The following is an 18,803-nucleotide window of genomic DNA, read 5'->3' on the forward strand; positions in this document are numbered from 1 at the left end:
AATGTCCCACAACAAATTCCCATTGATTCAACAGAAATTGTCCGGGAAAAAGTGTGTTCCATTGCTTACTGAAAGCTCCTCCTAGTATAAGTTCATTCAGTCCATCCAGTCGGACTTGAGATTAAAAAAAATGAAAATTACATATTTTTGGGTGTTGTGAATGTTACGTCAGTATCAGCATGTGGTTTGTTCGAAACTGTTGGCAATAATTATGTGTGGACGATATCAGATAATCATTTGTTCCGAATAATTTCGTGTTTTCAACCTATCGTCGTTAACTACACTCTATGCAAGTGGTTCCCAGCAGGTTGTCCGCGGCCCCCCAGGGGTCCGCGAGCTATTCCAGAGGGGCCCGCCAGATGCTATTAGAATAAAAAATATATTTCCTATGATAACAGATTTTTTGTTTTGGCCACTTCCTGCAAGAGCAGAGCTTTAGCGAACGCTAACTTCTGCGTCATCAATAAAGAATATGTCAATGTTTTTTTTTTCTAAGTACCGAAAATAGAAAAAGTATAAAAAGACTCTTAATTTGGCTTTTTTAGGTACTTGATACTGTGATATCACAAGGTACCAATCATGCTCGATGAGGGGGTCCTCGAGTAAATTTTGTTGAGAACCCCTGCTCTATGTTATTTTGACTGGTCACCTGCCAATCATCCTCAGCTGAACCATCGAAGGGGGACGACGATGTTCCCCGTTCTGTAATTATTAGCGCGCTGTGAGTATTCCGCGCATGCTCTAAGATGCTGGTGACAGGCTAGCCACATTACCCGGAGGGCAGTGTCTTCGCTGATGGAGTTACGGAAACAGTTCTTCGCAGCGCTACCGCTCGCCGCAGCGTTCGGCGTTCTCTGTCGTCTGCGATTACAGCTAAACTTGGAGACGACAGCGTTCCACGCATTTTCCAGTTGGTACGCTCTGTCACTGTTAATTAAATTTCTTCAGAATGCGTATTTCCATCGATTCTTTAGCGACGGAGTTCCATAAGAATATTTCTGCCGCTGAAGTTACGAAAATGTTAGACAAAATCAAAAGAGCCTCACCTATTCCCTCTAATTGGAGAGGACAGCAAAACCCAAATTAAAGTACCAGAAACTTACTTGGAGGGCTGGGCTAATTCATATACAAACTACAATTCTCTTTACACATTTATTTTCAAATACTGATCAATAAAATTCTGTTTTATTAACATAGCAATGAAAAATCTTAAGCAACGACCAGGTGATTTAACATCTACAAGTATAAAGTCAACTGCCAGTCAAGAAATAGTTACCAAAACATAAACTCATTTACATGTAATATCAGTTAATACACTACTGGCCATTAAAATTGCTACGTCACGAAGATGACGTGATACAGACGCGAAATTTAACAGACAGGAAGAAGCTGCTGTGATATGCAAATGATTAGCTTTGCAGAGCATTCACACAATCGCATAGGGTGGGCTTATTGGTAGTTGGGAGTTCCAATGTTAGGCGCGTAATGGGGCCCCTTAGGGATATGGCGGATAAGGAGGGGAAGAAATCCAGTGTGCACTCCGTGTGCATTCCGGTTGGAGTCATTCCTGATGTGTAAAGGGTCCTTCCGGACGCCATGAAGAGCACAGGGTGCAGCCAGCTGCAGGTGGTGGCACATGTCGGCACTAATGACGTGTGTCGCTTTGGATCTGAGGAAATTCTCTCTGGATTCCAGCGGCTATCTGATTTGGTGAAGTCTGCCGGTCTTGCTTTTGGGAGTTCATTATCTGCAGCATCGTTGACAGAACCGACTGCGGACCTTTGGTGCAGAGCCGGGTGGAGGGTCTGAATCAGAGGCTCAGACAGTTTTGCTGCAGATCCCTTGACTTGCGCCATAGGTTAGTGGCGTTTCGGGTTCCGCTGAATAGGTCAGGAGTTCACTACACTCACTACACGAGTAGCGGAGGCTGTGTGGCGTGGACTGAGCGGTTTTTTTAGGTTAGAAGGCCTCGGGAAAGTACGGGGTGGGCTGCAATCTCAAAGGGTGCATGGCAAATACAGGAGTTGCCTCGATCAAGGAACCGTCGGAATTGTAGTTGTAAATTGTTGTAGTTGTCTGGGATATCCCCTGAGCTTCAAGCGCTAATAGAAAGCGCAGAAGCTGAAATCGTTATAGGTACGGAAAGCTGGCTAAAGCCTGAAATAAGTTCTGCAGAAATTTTTACGAAATCTCAGACGGTGTTCAGGAAAGATAGATTAGGCAGAATTGGTGGTGGAGTGCTTGTGTCTGTCAGTAGTGGTTCATCTTGTAGTGAAGTCGAAGTAGATACTCCGTGCGAATTGGTATGGGTGGAGGCTATACTTAACAGCCGAACTAAGTTAATAATTGGCTCCTTCTATCGACCCCCAGACCAGTATCAGTTGCAAAGCGATTTACAAAAGATTGCTGTATGGCAGTTGACGCTAAATAACGAAAAGTGTGAGGTGATCCACATGAGTTCCAAAAGAAATCCGTTGGAATTCGATTACTCGATAAATAGTACAGTTCTCAAGGCTGTCAATTCAACTAAGTACCTGGGTGTTAAAATTACTAACAACTTCAGTTGGAAAGACCACATAGATAATATTGTGGGGAAGGTGAGCCAAAGGTTGCGTTTCATTGGCAGGACACTTAGAAGATGAAACAAGTCCACTAAAGAGACAGCTTACACTACGTTCGTTCGTCCTCTGTTAGAATATTGCTGCGCGGTGTGGGATCCTTACCAGGTGGGATTGACGGACATCGAAAGGGTGCAACAAAGGGCAGCTCGTTTTGTACTATCACGTAATAGGGGAGAGAGTGTGGCAGATATGATACGCGAGTGGGGATGGAAGTCATTAAAGCAAGGAGGTTTTTCGTCGCGGCGAGATCTATTTCCTAAATTTCAGTCACCAACTTTCTCTTCCGAATGAGAAAATATTTTGTTGAGCCCTACCTACATAGGTAGGAATGATCATCAAAATAAAACAAGAGAAATCAGAGCTCGAACAGAAATGTTTAGGTGTTTGTTTTTCCCCCGTGCTGTACGGGAGTGGAATGGTAGGGAGATAGTATGATTGTCATTCAATGAACCCTCTGCCAAGCACTTAAATGTGAATTCCAGAGTAATCATGTAGATGTAGATGTAGAAGGTTGGCCTTGGTGGTGACACCTACAACGTGATGACATGAGGAAAGTTTCCAACCGATTTATCATACACAAACAGCAGTTGACCGGCGTAGCCTGGTGAAACGTTGTTGTGATGCCTGGTGTAAGGAGGAGAAATCCGTAATATCACATTTCCGACTTTGATAAAGATCGGATTGTAGCGGTTTATCGTATCGCGACATTGTTGCTCGCGTTGGTCGAGATCCAATGACTGTTAGCAGCATAAGGAATCGATGGGGAGGGTAATTCGCAACGCTGTGCTGGATCCCAACGGCCCTCGTATAACTAGCAGTCGAAATTACTGGCATCTTATCCGCATGGCTGTAACGGATTAAGCAGCCACGTCTCGAGCCCTGAGTCAACAGACGGGGACGTTTGCAAGACAACAACCATCTGCACGAACAGTTCGACGACGTTTGAAGCAGAATGGACTATCAGCTCCGAGATCATGGTTGCGGTTACCCTTGACTCTCCATTACAGACAGGAGCTCCTGCGATGGTGTACACAACGACGAACCTGTGTGCACGAATGGCAAAACGTCATTTTTTCTGATGAATCCAGGTTCTGTTTACAGCATCATGATGGTCGCATCCGTGTTTGGCGTCATCGCGGTGAGCGTACATTGAAAGCGTGTATTCGTCATCGCCATACTGGCGTATCACCCGGCGTGATGGTATGGGGTGCCATTGGTTACACGTCTCGATCACCTCTTGTTCGCATTGACGGCACTTTGAACAGTGAACGTTACATTTCATATGTGTTACGACCCGAGGCTCTACCCTTCATTGGATACCTGCGAAACCTTACATTTCAGCAGGATAATGCACGACCGCATGTTGCAGGTCCTCTACGGGCCTTTCTGGACACAGAAAATGTTCGACTACTGCCCTGGCCAGCACATTCTCCAGATCTCTCACCAATTGAAAACGTCTGGTCAATGGTGGCCGAGCAACTGGCCCCCTCACAATACGCCAGTCACTAGTCTTGCTGAACTGTGGTATCGTGTTAAAGCTGCATGGGCAGCTGTACCTGTACACACCATCCAAGCTCTGTTTGACTCAATGGCCAGGCGTATCGAGGCCGTTATTACGGCCGGAGGTGGTCGTTCTCGGTACTGAATTCTCAGGATCTATGCACCCAAATTGCATGAAAATGTAATCACATATCAGTTCTAGTACAATATATTTGTCCAATGTATACCCGTTTATCATCTGCATTTCTTCTTGGTGTAGCAATTTTAATGGCCAGTGGTGTATGTATTAGTTCGGCTTTTTAGCACTATAACCAAAAATGATCTAAAATATCTAGTTAGGATAATTACTAAAATCTTCAAAAGCTCAAATTCTTGTGGGACCTGCAATAATTCCAAAAATGCCACACTTCGTCTCTTCCGTGGCATCAACGTAAACAAATACGAACAAATTCTGGACACTGACATATGCAGTGTGCTGCCAAAGACGTTGATCAAATCCTCAGTAGCGTTCAGTCTCCTTATTCATCACTGGCAACATTTAAAACACTAAGAAGTTATCACCTAAACCCAACTGAACACGATAACTTACAAACTTTATTTCACAGTACCTTACTTAAAACTACTGCGTGGTCGTTCGTTATTTTTTTAAGCCAATTCGTTAAAGAACATTGCTCCCACACTCCATTTACGTGATAAAACTGCATTGTCAATTCCAAAAGTGGTGAAGGACAAATTCATTCGGTATATGGATAGGTCTAATAATCATCCAGTCATAACATGTTATACAAAGTAGCAACTACGCACAAATCTATCTTCTGGTTTATGATGTGTCCCGGAAGGAAACCAAATTCTTCGAATAACATGTAGCAACGCACACCCTGTGGCTACTACCGATAATACGGTTACATCGAACATCTAACAAAAGCTGTCAATACCATTATTCGAAATAGAGGCAAGGTACCGATCTCACACAAAAAGCAATGTACAATCAGACTTCAATAGCTTGTAATTTGCAGCCACAGATCACGCTGTATGCGTCACATTCCTTAAGACAACAGCTACAATTAGTCGTGGCCTCTAAAATGTTTTACAGAGGTTCCGAATATATTTAATCATCCAGTCAATGTAATATGACCAAAAGGTTCTTCATAGCCATTCTCATGAAACACAGTACGAACATTGGTTGCTGCCACATGAATTTTCACTTGGCGCCCTCAAAATAAAGGCTCATAATAGTTTGCAGCAAAACACTCTTCTTCACAAACCTATGTCCACTGTCCCCAGTCCACAGCACACTTCACACCCCACGTACGTGCGCCGCTCCTAAGCGGCCTGCGCGTAGATCTTACTCTCAGTAGATGCCGTGGTACGTACTTTCCTTCTGGCCACAGTACCAGCGGAAGAACTGAAATCTTCAGGCAATAGACATCAGTCTTGGTTGGTTGCAGAAGACGGGTGCGACGTTGATGTTCGGTCCAGTGTTCTTCCTCGATGCGCAATGTCTGCCCTATACAATAAGTCATAGGACATTGGCAAGTTATCCCGCAATAGCTGATTGCCCTTCAGTGTTCACAGAAGGTCTGAAATCTTAGATGGACGATGGAAATGAACTATCACCTGAAATTTACACCAGATCATTGCTATTGTAAAAGAAAGGGGAGTGTCATAGGACCGTTGCTATTCACAATATACATAAATGACCTGGTGGATGACATCGGAAGTTCACTGAGGCTTTTTGCAGATGATGCTGTGGTGTATCGAGAGGTTGCAACAATGGAAAATTGTACTGAAATGCAGGAGGATCTGCAGCGAATTGACGCATGGTGCACGGAATGGCAATTGAATCTCAATGTAGCGAAGTGTAATGTGATGCGAATACATAGAAAGATAGGTCCCTTATCATTTAGCTACAAAATAGCAGGTCAGCAACTGGAAGCAGTTAATTCCATAAATTATCTGGGATTAGGCATTAGGAGTGATTTAAAATGGAATGAACATATTAAATTAATTGTCGGTAAAGCAGATGCCAGACTGAGATTCATTGGAAGAATCCTAAGGAAATGCAATCCGACAACAAAGGAAGTAGGTTACAGTACGCTTGTTCGCCCAATGCTTGAATACTGCTCAGCAGTGTGGGATCCGCACCAGGTAGGGTTGATAGAAGAGATAGAGAAGATCCAACGGAGAGCAGCGCGCTTCGTTACAGGATCATTTAGTAATTGCGAAAGCGTTACGGAGATGATAGATAAACTCCAGTGGAAGACTCTGCAGGAGAGACGCTCAGTAGCTCGGTACGGGCTTTTGTTGAAGTTTCGAGAACATACCTTCACCGAAGAGTCAAGCAGTATATTGCTCCCTCCTACGTATATCTCGCGAAGAGACCATGAGGATAAAATGAGAGAGATTAGAGCCCACACAGAAGCATACCGACAATCCTTCTTTCCACGTACAATACGAGACTGGAATAGAAGGGAGAACCGATAGAGGTACTCAGGGTACCCTCCGCCACACACCGTCAGGTGGCTTGCGGAGTACGGATGTAGATGTAGATGTAGATGTAGAAATGTTGCCAACAAACGGAAGAAAAGCTAGAGATTTTGCAGGGGTGCTTTCCTCTTTTATCCACCTCCTGGCTCTTCGTTTTAACTCATAGAGCGCTGTTAATCTGCTTACTAGAATATTCACTTTCTCCAAAGACTGTGTTTAGGTAGACGTGCTCTTCAGACAAACTATCTTGATCTGAGACTGTGTGCGTTATTTATTTATTTACACGTCAAGTTCCGTAGGACCAAATTGAGGAGCGAATCTCCAAGATCATGGAATGTGTCAGTACATGGAATTACAACGTAAAAGCGATAAGAGACAAAAATAAAATGTTTACGAACCCAAAAAAAGTCAAGCCATAAATTTCAGTAAACGCAGTCAACAATATAACATAAGAATCAGCTTAATTTTTGAAGAAACTCCTCATCAGAATAGAATGAGTGATCCATGAGGAAAATCTTCAGTTTCGATTTGAAAGCGCGTGGATTAGTGGTAAGATTTTTTAATTCTTGTTGTAGCTTATTTAAAATGGGTGCAGCAGTATACGGCACACCTTTCTGCACAAGAGTTAAGGAAATCCGATCGAAGTGCAGGTGGTATTTCTGCCGAGTGTTAAATGAGTGAAAGCTGCTTGTTCTTGGGAATAAGCGGATAATGTTAACAAGAAACGACCGTAAATAATATATGTATTGAGAGGTCAATGTCAAAATACCCGGACTAGTGAACAGGGGTCAACAAGAGGTTCGCGAACTTACACCACTTATTGCCCATCGTCCTGTTTCTGAGCCAAAAATAACCTTTTAGGATGGGAAGAGTTACCTCAAAATATAATGCCATACTACATAAGTGGATGACAATAAGCAATGTAGACTAACTTTCGTGTCGAATGATCACTTACTTCAGATACCGTTCGAAAAGTGAAAGTGGCACCATTAAGTCTTTGAACAAGATCCTGAACATATTTCGACGACAGTTTATTATCTCAACACCTAGAAATTCAGTTTCACTAATCATACGCCCATTCTCTGAAATTAAAACGTCAGGTTTTGTTGAATTGTGTGTTAGAAACTGTAAAAGCAGTAGAAGTAGTACCTTTATTCATCCGTAGATCTCCTTTTTTACAAGGCTATAGGACATGTCAATGTATTTACAAGCTTAGGTCAGTTTAAAATAAACTAATTTGTATACACATACACTTACGGACTTATGGTTAGAGACAGTCTTTAGATTTACTCCTAGTATACAATACCAATTGCTTCTATTATTTTTGAGAATGGTGACAGCAGGGAAATGGGCCGGTAAATTTCTATGTTTTCTGCATTACCTTTCTTAAGCAAAGGTACAACTCTTGCTGTTTAGACTGCTCTGGAAATGTCCCTGATGTGAAGGAGTTATTTATTATACTTGTTAAGGGGCGCTGTATAATCTCTATGCAGAGTTTCAGTACACACACTAGTACATCAGCTAAGTCTACTGACTTTTTATTTTTTAATTTTTGAACAGTGTTATTGACTTCATTCTCTGTGGTTTGAAGTAACGTCATTGTATTTGTGGAACATTATTTACAGGTGTTATATTTTTTTTTGGGGGGGGGGGGGGGATTTTTGCTGCAACTTCTCTGCAATACCTGAAAAATGCTCGTTTACATAGTTTGCTAAGTGTTGTGGATCATTTATTACTTTATCCCCCTCCCTTAGCAGTATATTGTTCTGTGTTATTTTGCCTCTACCCGTTTCCTTTTTTATAACATCCCAGACTGCTTTCCTTTTATTCTATGCATTGTATATTACTTTGTCATTAAATGACTTTTTTGTAGCAATCAGTACCTTCCTATAGATCTTTTTATATTTATGATAGAAATTTAAGAATTCTGGGTCATTGCGACTCTTATTCATGGAACGGAGGTATTTAAGTGTTTGGGAGGACTTCTTAATTCCTGCTGTTATCCATCTGTTTTTGTGAGATGTTGATACAGACATACATCCTTTTGGAAATGCATTTTCAAAGTTCAACTTAAATAATGTGGAGAATTTAGAGAATTTCATATTCACATTGCTTTCCTTATACACTTCATAACAGCTTTGTTTTGCTAGTTCTTTTGGAAAACCTTTTATTTTTAGATCTGATAGACCAGTTTCTAGGCTTGTTGTTTAGGGAATGATTCGATGCTTGATTTTACTGTTGTTATTTGACAGAGATGCTCCGATGGTTCGAGATCTTTAACAGCTGCATCACATTTTTCCCTGTCCATTTTTGTGGCCACATTGTCAATTACTGATGCAGTCACTGTAGTAACCCTTATTGCACTCTTGACCAATAGGGACATTCCAAAACTTGGAAGGATATTTATGAGGCTGCTGCTGGATTCATTTATGATATTGATGTTAATCTTAATGTCCCCACACAGAATTACGTTGAACTTTGTACTTGAGACTTTATCCACTACTTCTGTTAATTTATTGAAAAAAGTCTCACAGTTCCACTGGGAGATCTATACACACAAAACGATTAATTTCTTGGTGACATATAGCCCTGTTAAGTCAATATCTGATATTTCAAAACGTTTGTCTTCACTTACTGTACTGAGGTCGTGTCTTGATTTGAACTTTGTTCCTTTTCTGATATTGCTTCACCCACTGAAGCAGTTCTGCAGTAAGAGCTTGCCATTTTATGCAATGGTGGTACTACATGTTGAATTTCTGTGTCTCTACGACAGTGCTCAGTAACACAAACTACTGTACAGTTCAATGATTGGAGCTCAGCTTCCAATGGCTGTACTTTACTTTTTATTGAGTGCGTGTTTTGATGGAGGATTGTTATGTCTGTGAAATTCCCCTTCTTACTCTTTCCAATTGTTTGTTTTTCTTTGTGACATCTGGTATATGTTATATTTGGAGTGTTAAAATATGTCTTGCGAGTGATTTTTTACTATTTTTTAAGCTGTCGGAGATATTCTTTAGGGAGGGGAACCTGTTGTCTTTATTTATCCTAAAAAACTTTCTTTTCCTACCAATGATAACAGATATTTGACCATGTGTGGCTCGATACCCACTCCCTTTACTTTCATGAATCTGCTGTACCAATCTTCCCTTCCCATTCCAGTTTAGGTGTAGGCCATGCCTAGTGAAACCCTATCTGTTGATAGTCCCGAATGGCTCCAGAGAAACATGAGCAATGTAGGCTGTCCTCAGAGCCATCCCTAACCCTACATTTATTCGCCTCACAGTTCCATCAAGGTGTGCTCCATAATTACGCTGGAACAGCTAAACAAAGTGTACGTCGGTGCCATGGGTCAGGGAAGCTATCTTGTCCAGGTCACCATCTATGCCACATTCCCCACCCCTGTCCTAATTGTTTCCCGCCCCACCCACTATCAGTGCATGGTCCTCTATCGTAAAGTCCTTACCTAAAGAGCCTAAGTCCTCTATCACATGACTAAGTCCAGCATTTGGCTTGAAGATACTGGTAGCCTGGTACCCTGCCCCTAAGCTTTCCCGTAACTGAAGGCCAACACCTCGCCCATGGCTACTACCTAGCAGCAGCACCTTCTTCTTCCTAACACTTTTAACATTCCTAGGCTTGTTTGCCTCGGTTGAAGTGTGCTGCACATTTCCGGCTCCTTGTTCTACCTCCACTTAAATCTGGCAGTGGTAGGTACCTGTTTTTGGTGTTGATGATAAAACTGTCAGATCGCGTTCTCTTTCTTCCTATCCTCCTTCCAGGTGCCAGTTCCCAGCCACCCTCCTCCCCCTTATCTCCCTTGATCCTTATCAGTTCCTTCCTTGCTTCCTCCAAGTGTGCCTGAAGAGCACAGATTTTCCTTTCCTGTTCCACAATCAAAATGTTCTTACTGCATACTCTGCAGTTCCAGGCGAGAGCCTCTTCTGTTCTCCCAACATTCTCCCTGCATTTGATTATAATGTACCGGTCACACAAACACAATCGTCATTTGCTCATGAAATAATTTGTTGCAACACACCATGTGGTGAAAACCATGTGTTGCCAGTAGCCACATGTCGCATTTCATGGTTAGCTTCCATCCAGGTCCTGTCTTGCATAGCAGACACTGCATACAAGTCCTCCAGTATGTTGTTTTTCTTCTCATGCAGATCTGGCAGAAGCTGTTTGAAGACGGCACTGGCTAGGAGTATGAGCTCGAATCTTAGGTCCTCTATCAGGAAGGTCTCCATGGTGAGCTCTTACACTAGCCTTGACCTTGAGTTCTGCGGAAACCTAAAATTCTCTTTAAGTATCTAAACATTCATGGTGGTGTCTGATTGTTCTTTATCGTGTCTCTCTACCACTTTCGCGCAACGACGCTCTGAGCGTGTTTTTTAGGGAATTGATTAGTTTGAACCTGGGACCTGTTGCTGGTTAGGAGACGCCAGACCACACATGACATGTAGAATTCTGCAGAGTTCAGTGAGACTAGCGATGATGTAACCAAATACTAAATGATCTCAGCGTCAGCTCCCTGTAAAATAATCTTAATACTAACTAAATGTAGTGGAAAGGGTTCAAAGCTTTCCCATTTTTAGTTAGTTGGTAAAATAACGTCGCAAAAGCAGTTAAGTTTACCATTGGAAATATTCTACTCACAAAACATCATTTATAAATTGCACTATTGATAAATCGAAATGTTTTAATACAGGATGGTAAAAACCAACAGCGTTCAACAAAAATGTGAACGAATATTCCCTGAATGGGTTTCCAAGTTCTACAATCGATCGAAGGATGACCTATGCCATATCACATCTATAATCTAGGTTTAATTTAAGTTTCACAAAAGAGAAAACTATCAAAATGGTCTACAGTGACCCTCAATTATCTTTAATTACTTATCTTACTTGTCGTAAATTTCAGTGGCTGATGTGGCTTCTCAATAACTATATAAAAGAAAAATCATCGCATTTCAGATCTGTTCTTCAAGTGGCAAATGTGAACACCATGAGTTTTAATTAACGATCGACACTAGTATTACGCAAAAAGGGGGTGTAACAAATGAGACTTCTGCAGTTCTGAGTGAAGCCTTATGCGCTCAAAAATGCGGCATCGCGTGCGTTCATTACCTTGTCGGTGTTTAGGCAGCGTCAGGGCGACAGCGGCCGGCGCACCAGCCATCCAGCTAGCCGTCTCGGAACTAACTCTCCTTACTAACTTCTCCTTACTACAATTTACCGAAGTTGGTTTAAAAAGCTATCTGGCTGTGTTTTCATCTCACCAATCAGGGTCTCAATGTTAACCTTAAGCTCCACCTACAAAAATTCTGTCTATCCAATGAGAAACGTTATACTTTTCGTGGTGGGGTAATGTTCTTAAAGTTTGCAACGCAACAGAGACGCTAAAAAGACTCACGCTAAAACCTGCAGCTGGTGTGGTCCTTTTAACGTTATCGTAAGATCCATACTGTTCTTCTGGAGGGCTCTAGCTTTTAACATGGGCTGGGGCGTGGTCCTTGACGTAACAGGGACGCGAAAAAGTCTCATGCTAAAACGTGCGGGTGGTAGTCTTAGAGGTAGGCTGCCGACGTGGGTGTCCAGTCCGTCCCTTACCGTAGGGCCTTCTAGCTTAACACGGTTCTGCTCTCAGCTTCTGTTCTCGTTTCTCCCCTCGGAACTGCGTCTGTCTCACGGTGGGAAGGTACGACATGCATTTATGCATTCTTGTGTTAGTCTGTCGTATTCCATTTGCTCACTCGTTACTCGTATTACTTTGGTTAATTTAATGTCACGATTTATTCGGAGCTATGTGACATACTACTGGATTTGCTTATCATGTCAGGGTTTTCATGTAAGGTGTTGGATTTGCCTGACACCTTACAAGTATCTAACCTTTACTCGCTCCAATTCTTCCACCTCTTTGTAGGTGAGGTATTCTCCCACTGATTCTAGACCATACGTCAGAACAGGTACTATCTTTAGCCTAAATAGGTCCATAGCTGTGCTGATCGATAGTTGTGTGATGTTTCCACTGCTCTAGATCTTATATGCAGCCTGAAACTTTTTCCCGTTGTTTGGACTCTTATGTCTAGATACATGAAATTGTTAACGCTCTTGAGTGGTTTTCCATTGAATTTGACGTTCTCAGCTTCAGTGACTATCCTCCTTTCCTCCTTTCCTGAACACTACCGACTTCGTCATCTCATAGTTGATCTTCATGCTGTTTCGCTTCGCCAATTCGCTTAAAGTGTGTTTGGCTCTGCTTGCAGTTTGTCCACATATGTCGCCGCGATGGCCATATCATCAGCGTAAATTTACGCGCTCGTTCCTGACATTCCTTTCGTGAGATCATGCTTAAGGACGTTAAACAGTATAGGCTGAGTGGATCGCTTTGGAGGACGGCGTTCGTCGGTGTCAGCCACTCGGATATGCCTATTCCATCATCTATCTGTATGTTATTTTCTGCCAGTAAATTCAATATCGCAGTCGTTGTACTCTTTTTCCAATTAGTTCTCCCAGTATATCCGGTTTATCAGTAACAGAAATATTTTTGCTTCGAACCGACTTTATATCGTCCACCTTTTACTGCTGACCAGACACTTCCTTCACAACTGACCATATGGTTTTAATTCCATCTTGTGGATTAGGTATTCCATTTGCGCACCACATAGTCTTTGCCTTCCTAATAACATTTTAAGCACCCTATAATACTTTTTGTAATGGGCAACTATAGCTTGATATGTGACTACTTATAACACTTTGATATAATTCCCGCTTTGTTCTACAAGTTATCCTTATCCAACTAGACAGCCATCCAGGCTGCCTTTTACTGCTAGAATGCAGTTTAGAAGGTTCTGATGGAAAGCAACTCTTAAATACCATGAGAAATTTTTTAAGGGAAGCCGTACACTTGTCATCCTTGTTATCGGCACTATGAAAACCCTGTCACTCTTGTTCCTTGACGAGCTTTAAAAAACTCTCTATTGCCGTTGGATTAACATTCCTACATAGTTCGTAATTATATTTGATGTAACAGACTATAGACAAAATGAAACAGATATCCAGGAAGACTAAGGAAAATGTGACTTTCCTGAATATGGGACTACCTGTAAGCCTATTCCCTTAAGTGAATAGAAGAAAAGAAGGGCTCATTTTACTAAGGTCTGAAGCTCCTCTTTTCGTACTTGTTTGTCTGCGATTTAAAAACTGGGTAGTTTTGGAAATCAGCCATATGCAAACACAATTAGTTTATTTTTGTACATGTCCAGCCACGTTTAGACACCAATGTGTCATCTTATGTGCGTCGAAGTTTTTTTTTTTATTTCTGTAAATTACAATATCACTTTTGTAATAATTTAACTGCTGTAGGCTCAAGAATTGCAATATTTGCAATTTGCTTCGTTTGGCTTAGACTTAAATTTACATTGCTGACTGATTATTATACATTGTTTTTAGTGGTCATTTCCGTCGTTTTTTGACAGCATGTCATCTGCGAACTAGCCATCAAGAAAGTTATTGCGTATTTGTGGAGAGCTGCTTCGAGGGTAGAGGTTATGTACGTTTCTGTGCTTCGATTTTCTGTCATGTTTCGTGTCCCTGATTGGTGGCTCAATGAACTGCTATTTAGTACATTGTTTTCACTCAGTTTTTCACAAATTTCGGCTCACTACCTGACCTCACATGCACTTACACACAATGTGTCGAAATGTGATCTGAGCGGACATTTCTGACAACACACTCATTAATAGGTGTTATGTTATTGTCGTTGCTCACTTTTTCATCGTTGGTCTTGTGTTCGTTATGGTACTGATATTGAGTGAGTGTGTGTGTGTGTGTGTGTGTGTGTGTGTGTGTGTGTGTGTGTGTGTGAATGAGAGAGAAAGAAAGAGAGAGAGAGAGAGAGAGAGAGAGAGAGAGAGAGAGAGAGTTTGCATAAGGCTGATTTCAAAAACAACCCAGTTTTTAAATCGCAAACATGGAAGAACGAAAAGAGGAGCTTCACACATTAGTAAAACGACTGTCTAAAAGCCAAGCCAAGCCTTTCCCACGAAGCTCTACAACAAATTCGAGAATACAATATTACAACTGCATAAAACAATCCTAACCATTAGATTTAACGAAATCTGTGTAAGTAATAATATAACCCCTGGATTTGTAAATGTCAATGTGAACTGCAAGTCACCTGCAGCACAAGGAGCGAAAAGAAAAGCAGAAAATGTTTGGTTAGAAGAAGAAATTCGTTTCCTATATGAGAAAAATAAACAGCTTAATCTTCAGTTGTACAAAACACACCTTGAATTACCCAATCTATTAAAAACACCAACCCATTTCGACGACATAACTCAACAAATCAGGTCTTACACAGAAACACTAATGAACGAAAGGAAAGAAACACAAAACAAAAAACTGATTAACCACGTGAGACATGCTGCATCAGTAGATAAAGAAGACAGAATAGGGACTCAAGATCATATCCATGACAGAATTGTCATTTTAACCTACATAGAATAAACAAAACATGAAAGAGAATTATTTGAAAAGGGATCTACACACAAAATAAACACAAAAATGTCACACAAAATCATAGAATACCTGATCTCAGAAACAGAATGCATAATAAAGCAAGAATAAAAGTTGGAGAACCAAACTTCAATGCCAACTTGACACAGAACTTGTAGCAGAATAGATAAAACATATAATAAAGGAGAACAAGACTCACATTATCTGAAAAACAAAAACAACAGAGCTAAATATATCTATAAAACTATACAAAAAATTCCAAAAACAGAATGGAATCATCACCAGAGCAGACAAAGGGAATACACTTGTACTGATGAATGAGGCAGAGTTCATCAAGGAAACAGAAGAATTTATAGAACAGAATACCATCATCAAGCTAATCAATGATCCTACCATGGGGTACCAAAGAAGCATTCAAAAACTCTTATAAACCCTCAGAGTCACTGTCACGGAAACTCGAGCCAAATACATGACACAAAAGAACCACAAAGCAGCCAGCCTCAATAGTTTACCATACATACATAGAAATAACTGTCCAATCAGGCCCATAATCAATTTGAAAATTGCACCAACTTACCACCTAGCAAGACAACTACATACACTACTACAGAAATTATGTACTTCCATATGCAACAAAAACCTAAAAAGTAGCAGTGTGCTGATAGAAAAGATAAAAGATATAAACATATTATCAACAGAAAACCTGGTATCTTTTGATATCACATTCATACACACAGATGTGCCAGTTTCAGAAACAGTCAGCATTGTTAAAAAAACAACTGCAATATCAACAAGACATAACAAGTACACACTTAGGTGAAATAAGAGCCACTCTAAACAGAACAGAACTACTTCACTTTCAAGAAAGAGTTCTATCTGGAAAATGTTGGCCTAAAATGGGCTCACCCATCAGTGGTCTACTTGCAAACATATTTCTAAACCACACTGAAAACAAAATAATCAATGAAATCATACATCCAAAAAGTGCAAGATTATATACTGGTACTGATGTGTAGATGACATCATTAGCTTGATGAATAAAACCATTACACAATGACATAAAAACAGTTCACACAAAAATAAAATTCACCATTGGGACAGAAGAGGAAATAAAGCTTTATTTCTTAGACATACATAGAATCAACAACAAACATAATTTGGGAATTTTCAAGAACCCCCCCCCCTCTCCAGCCACAAGTACAAGCATTCACATCAACTCCAGCCACCCCCCCAAGCATGTAAACTCTCAAGTTTCAGACACATGCTACACAGGCTCAACAGAACTCCACTGGACAAACTCAACTACATACAAGAACTAAATACAATATATATAATAGCAAGAGAGAGTAGATACAACACTCGAATGATAAACGAACTGAACAACAAAATAAAAAAAAATTAAAAGAGAAATTATCAACAAATCACCAGCCACAACAGAGAACCAAGAATACAAGCTCCAGACAAACACAGGGTACCAGGAACACCCTACAAAGAGTACAGCATCGCACATACTAACATAGAGTAACAAAAACGTCCACAGGTTGGGAAACATACTGAAGAAACAAGCGCTACAAATATCATTCTGCACATAACACAGTACCGAAGAATCTATGATCTAAGAACACCTTTGCAGACAAATTCTACAAAGCTGGAATATATCAGTTAACCTGCAGTTCATGCCAGTCCGTCTACATAGGACAAACATGCAGAAATTTCAATGAGGTCCTCCGAACACCTCAGAGCCCTAAGAAGTGATGATACGCACTCCACTTTTGCAGACTATGTAATACAAGAAAATCACCACCCAAAAAACATGGAAACTGATCAGAGATAGGAACAGTCTTTATAAAAAGCTACAGTAGAGGAGAACTACCACATACAAAAAGCAATAATACAGAGAATGAGAGTCATGAACGAAAATACAACACTGTGCAACAAAACACTGTTTGGAACACGCAATGAACCATACAAAGGTGACTTCCTCAAATAACGTAACAATAAAAAAAGAAGACTTCCGTTTTCTTGGTTCCCTCCCCACCAACCTTTCCATTTCTCTTTCTTCCTCTCTCTTTCTCTCTCTCTCTCTCTCTCTCTCTCTCTCTCTCTCTCTCTCTCTCACACACACACACACACACACACACACACACACACACACACACATAACCACACACACACACGCACACACACACACACACACATACACACACACACATTCAAAATCAGCGCCATAACAAACACAAGGCCAGTGATGAACAAGTGAGCAACGACAATAACATAACACCTCTCACTTATAAGTTCTCAGAAGTTTCTGCTCAGTCACATTCTGTGTGAGAGCATGTGAGGTGAAGAAGTGAGCCGAAATTTGTGAAAAATTGAGTGTAAACAATGCACTAAATAGCGGACCAACCAGGGACATGAAACATGACGAAAAATGTAAGTACAGAAACGTACATAGCTTTTACCCACGAAACGCCTCTCGACAAATACTCAATAATTTTCTTGATGGCTAGTTTTCAGATGAGATGCTGTCAAAAAACGACGGAAATGAGTACTGAAATCGATGTATAATAATACAGTTCACTTAGCGATGTAGTTTTAAGATGAGTGTCTAAACCAAACTAATCAAATTGCAAATATTGTATATCTTTGGCCTACAGCAACTAAATCTACATCTACATATACTTCCATACCCCGCAAGCCACCGCACGGTGTGTGGCGGAGGATACCTTGAGTACCCCTATCGGTTCTTCCTTCTATTCCAGTCTCGTATTGTTCGAGGGAAGAAAAATTGTCGGTATTGCCTCTGTGTGGGCTCTACTCTCTCTGATTTTATCCTCATGGCCTCTTCGCGAGATATACGTAGGAGGGAGCAATATACTGCTTCACTCCTTAGTGAAGGTATGTTATCGAAACTTCAACAAAAGACCGTACCGAGCTACTGAGCGTCTCTCCTGCAGAGTCTTCCACTGGAGTTTATCTATCATCTCCGTAACGCTTTCGCGATTACTAAATGATCCTGTAACGAAGCGCGCTGCTCTCCGTTGGATCTTCTCTATCTCTTCTATCAACCCTACCTGGTGCGGATCCCACACTGCTGAGCAGTATTCAAGCATTGGGCGAACAAGCGTACTGTAACCTACTTCCTTTGTTGTCGGATTGCATTTCCTTAGGATTCTTCCAATGAATCTCAGTCTGGCATCTGCTTTACCGACAATTAATTTAATATGTTCATTCCATTTTAAATCACTCCTAATGCCTAATCCCAGATAATTTATGGAATTAACTGCTTCCAGCTGCTGACCTGTTATATTGTAGCTAAATGATAAAGGATCTTTCTTTCTCTGTATTCGCAGCACATTACACTCGTCTACATTGAGATTCAGTGGCCATTCCCTACACATTGCGTCATTTCGTTGCAGATCCTCCTGCATTTCAGTACCATTTTCCATTGTGACAACCTCTCCATATACCACAGCATCACCCGCAAAAAGCCTCAGTGAACTCCCAATATTATCCATAAGGTCATTTATATATATTAAGAATAGCAACGGTCCTACGACACTCCCCTGCAGCACACCTAATGTAAGCAGGCTGCTTACGTTTTCTTATTGGTAACGCCACGTAGCGCTCTGTATGAAATCACTGGCTGTGCCGTGTGCAGTCTGTGGCTGGTTTACAT

The sequence above is a fragment of the Schistocerca gregaria genome, chromosome 1, assembly GCF_023897955.1.
Source record: "Schistocerca gregaria isolate iqSchGreg1 chromosome 1, iqSchGreg1.2, whole genome shotgun sequence".
NCBI classification, from domain to species: domain Eukaryota; kingdom Metazoa; phylum Arthropoda; class Insecta; order Orthoptera; family Acrididae; genus Schistocerca; species Schistocerca gregaria.